Source organism: Pteropus vampyrus, unplaced genomic scaffold (assembly GCF_000151845.1).
Source record: "Pteropus vampyrus isolate Shadow unplaced genomic scaffold, Pvam_2.0 Scaffold4, whole genome shotgun sequence".
Classification (NCBI taxonomy): domain Eukaryota; kingdom Metazoa; phylum Chordata; class Mammalia; order Chiroptera; family Pteropodidae; genus Pteropus; species Pteropus vampyrus.
The window spans coordinates 23619921-23629702 of record NW_011888785.1 but is presented as its reverse complement, the minus strand read 5'-3'; the positions used below and the strand labels follow the sequence as shown (position 1 = coordinate 23629702).

At 34.5% G+C, this 9782-nt stretch overlaps 1 pseudogene; it reads left to right on the top strand.

Moving 5' to 3' along the window:
• The window catches only part of LOC111742076, a 14151-nt pseudogene extending 5423 nt beyond the window's left edge, over window positions 1-8728 (top strand).
• Window positions 8729-9782: the final 1054 nt, after the last annotated feature.

The window sequence follows — 9782 nt, the reverse complement described above, 5'->3', positions numbered from 1 at the left end:
AGGTTTATTTTTCAGATGTATTTACTTGTTCTTTGATTGGTTGAATAAGTAACTTTTGGAGATAGTCGGCTCTACCAGAGCTTTGGGTAGGTTAAGAATATTCCCAAAAGAGCTCTGCTCTGGTAACCATAGCCCTAGGTTCTGATCCAGCTCTTATTATCCCTAGGAACTTAGGTCATACGTGAGTGCAGGTTTCTATCATCTCACTTTAAAAATGAATCAGGAAATGTATAGCTCCTTAAAATCACGTTGTTATTATAATGCTGTATCATACCACTGCTTTGTAAATAATAGTACATTATTTCAATGCTATATTATTAATATTTTCTAGTCAATCGTGCATTTGAATCTTAGAAGTTACAAAAGTAATAGAATATTTTTCTCTAGGAGATTTTAATCCAGATAGAAAGTTTGAGAATTATCACGGGAACAGGAATCAAAGATAGAAGGAAATTGTTAATTGTTCAGAAAAAATGGCAAAAATGAAAATACTGATACATGTTTTCTAAGAAGATGGACATCTAAATACACATAGTACTAAACTTATTTCAGACCTAAAGGAAAATGTTCTGCTAGCTATTGTCACTGGAGTTTAAAACTTGGTTGTTTGTTCTTTTTTTTTTCTTGTAATTTTAGGGATGTAAAGTCAATAAGGCAAATTATTACATGCTATTTAAAGGGTTGGAATTCATTATTTTAAAAGATATTTTACTAACTTACTATTGCTATATGACATTTGAATTGTTAATAGTTTATATGTATCACTAAAATATAGAATAGATATTTTAAGTAATTTTAAATTGATTAAATACTATTTTTGTTTTTACTACGTTGTGTATTATGAATTTAACTAAAATATTTTTGTAACAGAACAAAATACCCTTTCTACATTATTCTTTTTTCAACAGTAAAATAAAATACAAAAGCATTCATCTTTTCTACAATGTATCACTCACCTAAATCCTTAAAAAACATAGTATTGAAGAGCCTGGATGAACATTATTTTGATTTTATAATCTTGATTTTTAAATCTTGAGGTAAAAGGCACAGCTTTAGAAATAAGTGATTTTAAACATTATATAAGCAAAGCAGTTAAACCCAAAGACAACAATTAACAGTTCTTAAAGATGTTTTATGATAAAAGTTATGTCACATTTGTTTAAAATATAGTTTTCTAGGTTCCCATTTCAGACCTGCTTAAACAGAATCTTCAGGAAAAAGGTCTGAAATTTTTGTTTTGTAAAATGTACCTTCTGGAGACTATTCATGTTAACTCGTGAAACATAGCTCTAATTCAACTATAAAATCTAACATAGAATGTAACATTAAAAGACAAATAATAATCTCTGCTAATCTAAACTTTATTTATTTTTTTCCTCTGTAAGAGGGTAATGATAGTTGTATTTAAGTAATGATGGGGCAGTAAGCATTAAATCAGTATATATAAAATACCTAGTACACTGTCTGGGACCAAGTAAGAGCTTAGATAATGTCAGCTGTGACTACTGCTTATCATCACCATAATCATCATCACAGTGATTTCGATTCTTGTAGTTTATTTATTTAAGAAAAAATTATTCACAATAGAAAAGTGCTATAGTTATTACAGCCATAGAGAAATTAACTATCGGACAAAAATAAGTCGTACCCATATTTCATATTTGTTTTCATAAATCTTAAAATTACTTTTTCAAAGTTATTTTTTATTGTTTTTTGTTTTTTACTTCAAAGAGTTCTACCACCACCTTGTGGTAAAATGACTGTAGAGCAAACATAATTTGCCAGCCTATTCCTTAATTATCACGGAATAAAAAATGATTAATACAAGTGAGGAAACAAATGAAATTCTATAAATATTGACCAATAGGTGTAAATAAATGAATGAATGAACAAATAAATACCTAAATAGAGAAGTAAAGTTTGGAAATATAATTCTAACTTGAGAAGTGCAAATCTTTCAGAGGCAGGAAGCTGCCAAGTTACTGTGATATCAGGTGTGCAAGTTGCCCCTAGCTCTCAGAGAACCCGGTGAATACCTGTAATGCAAATTTTGAAAAGTCAGCACTGTCTGGGCATTAAATGTCCAGGTTAGAGGCAACTCCCACCATATCTCAGACTCACCTTAGCTAGGACATTAGACAAGTGTGTAAGCCAAATTATGCTCACTATAGCATATTTGTAGATCTATGCATTACCCAATCTACTTTCCTAAAATCATTTTATAAGAGTGTTTTTTCAAATCCTTTCAGAGAAGTAGCTGAGATGAATTTTACATGGAATCCCACCTTTCTCCCTCCCCTTCTCATTCTGACAATTTTCAAAATGATGGGATAATTGATTTTGTATCTCAGCACAACTTTCATAAAATTTTTATATTTCAATTTTATTGTTCGAAATGAATATACAAAAATCAAACACTTATATAATCTACCATTAATGTGAAATACACTAATATTTCTTTTTTGTCAACTTTCAAATGTAGATTTTACTGCTTATCAACATTTTTCTGACCAGATGAAATTAATTTTAAAAGGCCATTTGGTACAAAATAATTTAGTAAATGCTTCTGAGCATTTCCTAATTTTTTTCTTTAATGAAACTTCTCTGAACCCACCTTGACATTTCCTATTTAATTTTCACCCATCAGTATCCAATTATCACTCTATTAGCATGTACACTAATAATAGCTTCCTTCATTAGCTTTGCCTTGCTAATAATTAAGATTACCCATGAATGTGGGGATAGAGAGAGGAACATTTCCTAATATAGAGTTTTCTAAATTTAGAGATCCATGATAGCCATAAAACAATATAATTTGAAAAAATTTTTCCTGTTCTTTAAAAAAAAATCCTTAAAAATAGAATATAGAAAGATTAATCCTAACAAGAACATAAAACCTTTTGACTATTGTATTTGATAATGAGATGATATAAGGCTTTAACAAAGCTTATTTATTACTCAATGATTATTAAAAACATTCTAAATATAATGCACCAAGTCATGCATGTATATTGATCAAAAATGTTCTTTGGAAACATGATTTTTAATGAGCTTCTCGGGCAAGGACAAGAAAAAATACTATGGGAAGAATTCTAATGCAAAATAGCAACTGCTATACTTCAGAGTTAACTCTGTAAGTGGTATCACTCCTCTGCTACTAATTCTTTCTCTCCTTGACAATTAATACTTAACACAGTATGACTATCCCCAGATCTTCATCTGAGTCTGAAAAAGCAAAAATTGTAATAAGAGTTTATTTACTTCTACTTAATGAGGTTTTACTTTCCCATTTTTTTCTTCCCTCTACTCACCACCAAACTTTATGCTCTGTTAAAGTGAATTTCATGAACACAGTGAAGGATTTGTATGTGAGAACCTGCACATCTCACTGTTACCTTTTAAACAGATCTGTGATTTTTGAACATCACAACTTGGTGTTCTGAACATCCCAATTCTAATGTGTGAAAAAGGGTGTTTCCCACCACCAAGAAATTCTCTGGACACAAACTGGGTGTCCTGCATTCAATTCAATTCTGACACTATCTACCCAGAGTCCACAGGTTAGGGCTCAGTCCTACAGGACTAAGCTCCAGCTACATCCCATCCCCACCCCCCACACACACTTCAGATGCTAATTGCAAGCCCAGGTGTCATCTGTACTTCTGACCCATCAGCTGTAGCTCAGAAGTTCCAACAAATCTTAACTTCAGGTTCGATTAATTTGCTAGAGCGGCTCATAGAACTCAGAAAACCTTTCATTCAATATATCACTAGTTTATTATAAAATGATATGACTCAGGAACAGCAAGATGAAAAAGATGCATAGGACAAAATATGAGGAAAGGGTGAGGAGCATCCATGCTCCCTCCAGTTGTGCCAATTTCCCCAAATCTCCATGTGTTCACCACATGAAAGCTCTTGGAACACATCCTTTTGGGTTTTTATAGAGGCCCCATTATATAGGCACGATTGATTAAATCATTGGCCATTGGTGATTTTTAATTATTTTTTCTATTACAGTTGACAGTTAATGTTATATTAGTTTCAGATATACAGCATAGTGGTTCGACATTTCTATAACTTATGAAGCAATTGCCTGAGAAGAATAGTATCCAGCTAGTACCGTACATAGTTATTTCAATATTTTTTTCTGGCTTTATTGAAATATAATAGACAATAAGTTGTTCATGTTTACATTGTACAATTCAATGAATTTTTTAAATTATAGTTAGCATATAGTAATATACCAGTTTCAGTTGTACAGCATAGTGATCAGAGATTGACATAACTCACAAAGCAATCACCCCATTAAATATAGTAATCTTTTCCCCTTACATATTTATTACAATATTATTAATTATTTTCCTTATGCTACACTTTATATCTCCATGTCTATTTTGTAACTTTCCATTTGTACTTAATCCTTTTGCCCCTTTTTGCCATCCCCTCAACCCACCTCCCATCTAGTAGCCCTCAAAATATTCTCTGTATCTATGAGTTTATTTCCATTTTTTGTTGTTATTTATTTTGTTCTTTAGATTCCTCATGTACGTGAAATCATGCAATATTTGTCTTTATCTGACTTACTTCATTCAGCACAATACCCTCTGGGTACATTAAGGCAATATCTTTTTCCAACTCCTTCCTTTTAGTCTGCATGTGTCTTTTAATCTGAAGTGAGTCTCTCGTAGGCAGCACATGTAGGGGTCTTGTTTTCTTATCCATTCAGCCACTCTGTCTTTTGGTTGGAGCACTTAATTCTTTTTCCATTTGAGGTACTCGTTGATAGGAATGTAGTTATTATCATTCTTTATTCCTGGTTTCGATACGTGTATTTTCTTCTTAAAGAAATCCGTCCAACATTTCCTTTAAAACTGGCTTGGTGTTGATAAATCCCTTTATCTTATTTTTGTCTGGGAAGCTCTTTATTTGTTCTTTGACACTAAACAATAGCTTTGCTGAATAAAAATATTCTTGATCGTAGATCCTGGGTTTTCATAATGTTGAATATTTTCGGCCAAACCCTTCTGTCCTGCATAATTTCTTTTGAGAAGTCAGCTGCCAATCTTATGGATGCTCCCTTGTAGGTAACTATCTGCTTTTCTCTTGCTGCTTTTAAGATTCTCTCTTTGTACTTAACTTTTGGCATTTAATTATAATATGTCTTGTTGTGGGCCTCTTTTGGTTCATCTTTTTTGAGACTCTGAGCTTCCCAAGGTTTTATGTCTATTTCTTTTACCAGGTGAGGGAAGTTTTCCATGATCATTTCTTCAAATAGCTCTTCAACTTCTTGTTTTCCTTTAAGTACCCCTATGGCAAGGATATTTTTTCATTTAATTGTGTCCCATAGGTTCCTTAAATTATTATTCTACCTTTAGCTTCCTTTTTCTTGCTTCCCCATACTCCATATCTGTGGTTCAATCCTCTTCTTATGCACTCTGTCGATTTCCTCTAATATATTTTCATCTCAGATAATGTATTCTTTATTTCTGACTGGTTCCCTTTTATAATTTCCATTTCCATTTTCATGTTTTTGTTTTTTGTTTTTTTTATCTCTTTGTTAAAGTTCTCACTGAATTCATCTACATTCCCCTAAATTCATTGAGCATCTTTATAACAAGTGTTTTGAACTCTGCATCTGTTAGATTGCTTGACTATTATTCCTGGATCTCTGTTCGGTTTTCTTATATGGTTTCTGCTTCTTTGTCTCCCCATTTTGGCTGTCTTTCTGTGCTAAGCAAAGCTCCTAAGTCTCCCGGTCTTATTAAAGTGGCTTTGTGTAGTAGGTGTCCAGTGGCACAGTCCTGAGAGGCGTTCAGCTGCATGCCAAATTTAGCTCAAGCCTGCGCCCCTCCGGGGCCACCTGTTAAGATTCAGCAAGGAACCCACAGATGCTATGTTTATAATTGCCTCAAGAGTCCACACTAGGAACCAAGACCAGCTGCCACCAGTATGAGTGTTGGTGGTGCTCAGCAAAGAGCACCTGACTTGCCAAGGACAGACAGGATGTGGCTTGGGTGGGGCCTCGAGTTGGGGGAGGCGGAGTTTCAGGGAATTCTCTGGGTTGAGTGACTTATGTTATCCAGTTTGATGACGTCTTGATTACAGCGGTGACTTGTCCTCACACCAGGAGAGGGAACGGCTCAACAGAGGAACAATGGATACTGCCGACACTTCTATACAGAGCAAGTCTCAGCTTGGCCTTCATTCTGTCAACTCAGTGTCGCCTTGTAAGTCCCTGGTGCAGCTGACCCGGCACTGGTGCTGAGAGCGAGCAGGTCCGTCACTGTGAAAGTCTACTCATGGAAATGCGCCTTTTAAGAGGTGTCTGCAGCTGCCACTGCCACAGCTTCCATTCCACTCAGCTGCTCAGACTGGGCAGCCTCACTTCTTTGCTTCATCCTACCTTCTACTGTTGCAGGTAGGTTTATTATTTATCTCCCTAGTTGTAGTGCTTCTGTTCATCTAGATCCCAGGTGACTTTGCTTGCTCTTTGCTCCACATTTCTGTCACAACTTTGATTTGATCACAAGAGGGATGAACAAAGCCTCTATCATCTATGTCATTTTTTCCCATCTCACAATATTTTTGACTATATTCTCTATGCTGTACTTTGCATCCCTGTAACTATTTTGTAACTAGTAATTTGTACTTCTTAATCCCTTCACCCTTTTCACCCAGCCCCACAACACCTCTCCCATTGGCAACTCTAAGGTTGTTCTCTGTATCTATGAGTCTGTTTCTGTTTTATTTGTTCATTTATTCTATTTTTCAGATTCCACATATAAGTGAAATCATATGGTATTTGTCTTTCTCTGTTTGACTTATTTTACTTAGTATAATACCCTTTAGATCCATCCATGTTTTAGCAAAGGGTAAGATTTCATTCTTATTTATGGCTGAATAATAGTCCATTGTATATATGTACCACAGTGTATTCATTCAAAGACACATTGGTGATTGAACTCAATCTCCAGCTGCTCTCCCCTCCTCAGAGGTCTGGGGGTGAAACAGAAAGTTCCAACCTTCTAATCATATAGTTGTCTCCACTAGCAAACAGTCCCCATCCTCAAGTATTTTCCCAAAAGTCACCTTATTAATATAACAAAAGACACTTTATCTCTTATCTCTTAGGAAATTATAAGGGTTTTAGAAACTCTATGCTAGGCACTGGGTTGAAGAGAAAACATATATCATGTTCACCAAAATAGCTTTTCAACATTAGTTTAGATTGTGAACTCTATGAGGAAAGATAACTTGATTTAGTCGATCAGGTTTTTGACTCCATAGTTTACAGGTAAAACTACCCCTGAATTGTGATGTTAATGCCACCTGGTTCAATTTCTCTGTAAAGTGACATCCACTTCACAATCCCACAACTTGTACATAGTTTGCTGCAATATTGTGACAGGTGTTTGTAAACAGGAAATAGTAAGGGTAATATTTTAATGCAAAATTTTATTGAGATAATGTTTAAGTGCCTAATAGCTCTGGCTCCCAGTTATCTCAGTTTCTTGTATATAAATTGTGTCTAAGTGAGATAATATAATTTTAATAAATAATTACAAAACTGGACATGAGCTCCCAAGCTGAAAAACAAAAACAGAAAAAACCTTCCCAAGTAGCAGCCAGAACTTCCAAGCAGGACATAGGAAGTCTCCTCTGGGGAATCTGAGCATCCCAAAAGGAAAGCTCTAATGACACCAACATAAGGACTTCCACAAGGAAATGTCCCGGTCAGATCAGTGAAGACCACAGTGAAAGAGCCTCATCTGTACTCAGAGATTTCATTTGTACCACTCTTAAATATGAGCAAATACACAAGCAGCAAAACAAGCAAGAAAAAAAAGAGAAAACATGAATTAAGCAGAAAGGAAGAAAATCATAAAACTAGCATAAATACCCTCAGAGCAATAAGGAGATACTGGTAGCATTCACAAACTAAAATGGATATTTTGAAAAAGTAACATTCAAAGACCTAATAGTAGTACTTTTGAAAGTCAAAATTATGATAGCAGAAATTAAAAATTCTTTGGGATATAAAGCTAACAGTTGTCCTGTAAGGTACAGTAAAAAAACAAATGAATGAAACATAGTCAGAAAAGCAATAAAGGATACAGTCCAGGAGATCTGATAGTAATTTCCGAAAGAGAAAAAAGAACAGAGAGGGGATAAAGTTATGAACAAAATAATTTGCAAAAGATTACCAGACCTGGGTGTACATAGCCGCCACTACTCTCTCATGCCAGTGCCACCTCCAGCTTGCTGAGCTCCAGACGAATGAGGAGGGTGTAAATATGGAGGTCTCTATATCATGGCTCTACAAAGCTGACTGCTCGCAAATTGGCCAGTGGTAAAGCACCAAGGAAGCAAGTGACTACAAAAGCCACTCCATGAGTGCGCCCTCTACTGAGGGGTGAAGAAAGCTCATTGTTGCTGACCTAGTGCTATGGCACTCTGTGAAAATAGACATTTTCAGAAATCCACCGAACTTCTGATTCACAAACTTCCCTTCCAGTGTCTGGTTTGAGAAATTGCTCAGGACTTCAAAACAGAACTGTGCTTCCAGAGTGCAGCTACTGGTGCTTTGCAGGAGGCAAGTGAGGCCCATTTGATTGGCCTTTTTGAAGATACCGACTTATATACTATCCATGCCAAGCGTGTAACAATTATGCCAAAAGATATCCAATTAGCATACCAAGTACGTGTGCTTAAGGATCCACTATGATGGAAAAAATTTCATTCTAAAAAAAAAAGTTACATCTGAAAATTATATAATTGCATTAATCAATGTTACCCCAATAAACTTAATTTAAAAAAAATGTTTTCTTCCTCAGAATGGTAGGTATTTTTTTCCATGGGGTCAACAGGTACCTCAATATAGGACTACAGGTGAAAAAATAGGGGGCAGAAATCAGTTTTGACAGTTTTTTCTTTTTCATTTGTTTGTGAATTTTTAATATAAATGCAGGGGATATGAAGCATTAATGCAAATCAAAATGTTTTGGTGAACAAGATTTAGCAGTTTAATTTTATAACAATTATAAATAAATCTGTTAATTTTTTTCTGAAAAATACCAGTATTTGGATTTTTATTAAAACAAGTAAATTTCTTACTGATGTCAATTAAATGGTGGTTGTAGTATTATTTTTTATCATACAGAAGATTCTATCCATTAATTATACTTTTCTAACTGAGTTGTCTTACGTGCGAGTATATGTTTTTAACATTATCTCTCTTCTGTGCTGTTCCTCTAAGTTTGCTGTTAAAATACATTAAACTATTTGAAAAATAAGAAGATTACCAGATCTGAAGAATATAAATTCCCATTCCAAGGGGATCAACACACAGAATGCCTAACATAATGGAAGGAAACAGAACTTAGCTTGGTACATATCTATGAAGAGAGAGAGGGAAAGATAAAGAACCAGGTGTCAAACAAAAGATCAAGAATTTGAATAAATTTAGTAACACTTTTGACTAGAAAACATTGGAGAAATACATTCAAAATTTGAGATACCAATTCTAATCTAGCATTCCATACTTTGCCAAACTATTAAGTGAAAAAGCAACAGAATGGGGAATAGTCATGTATGCAAATTCTCAAGATGAAAGTTTCATCTTCATCTTTTATTGAGAATCAGCCAGTAGTAAACAAATGAGGAAATAAACAAACAGATAGACAAATAAAATAAATCCCCCAAAACAGGAAGACATGGGATCCAGGAAGTAGAAAATCCTACAAAAGAGAGAGGCGAAAAGAATCTTAAGGTAATAGCAA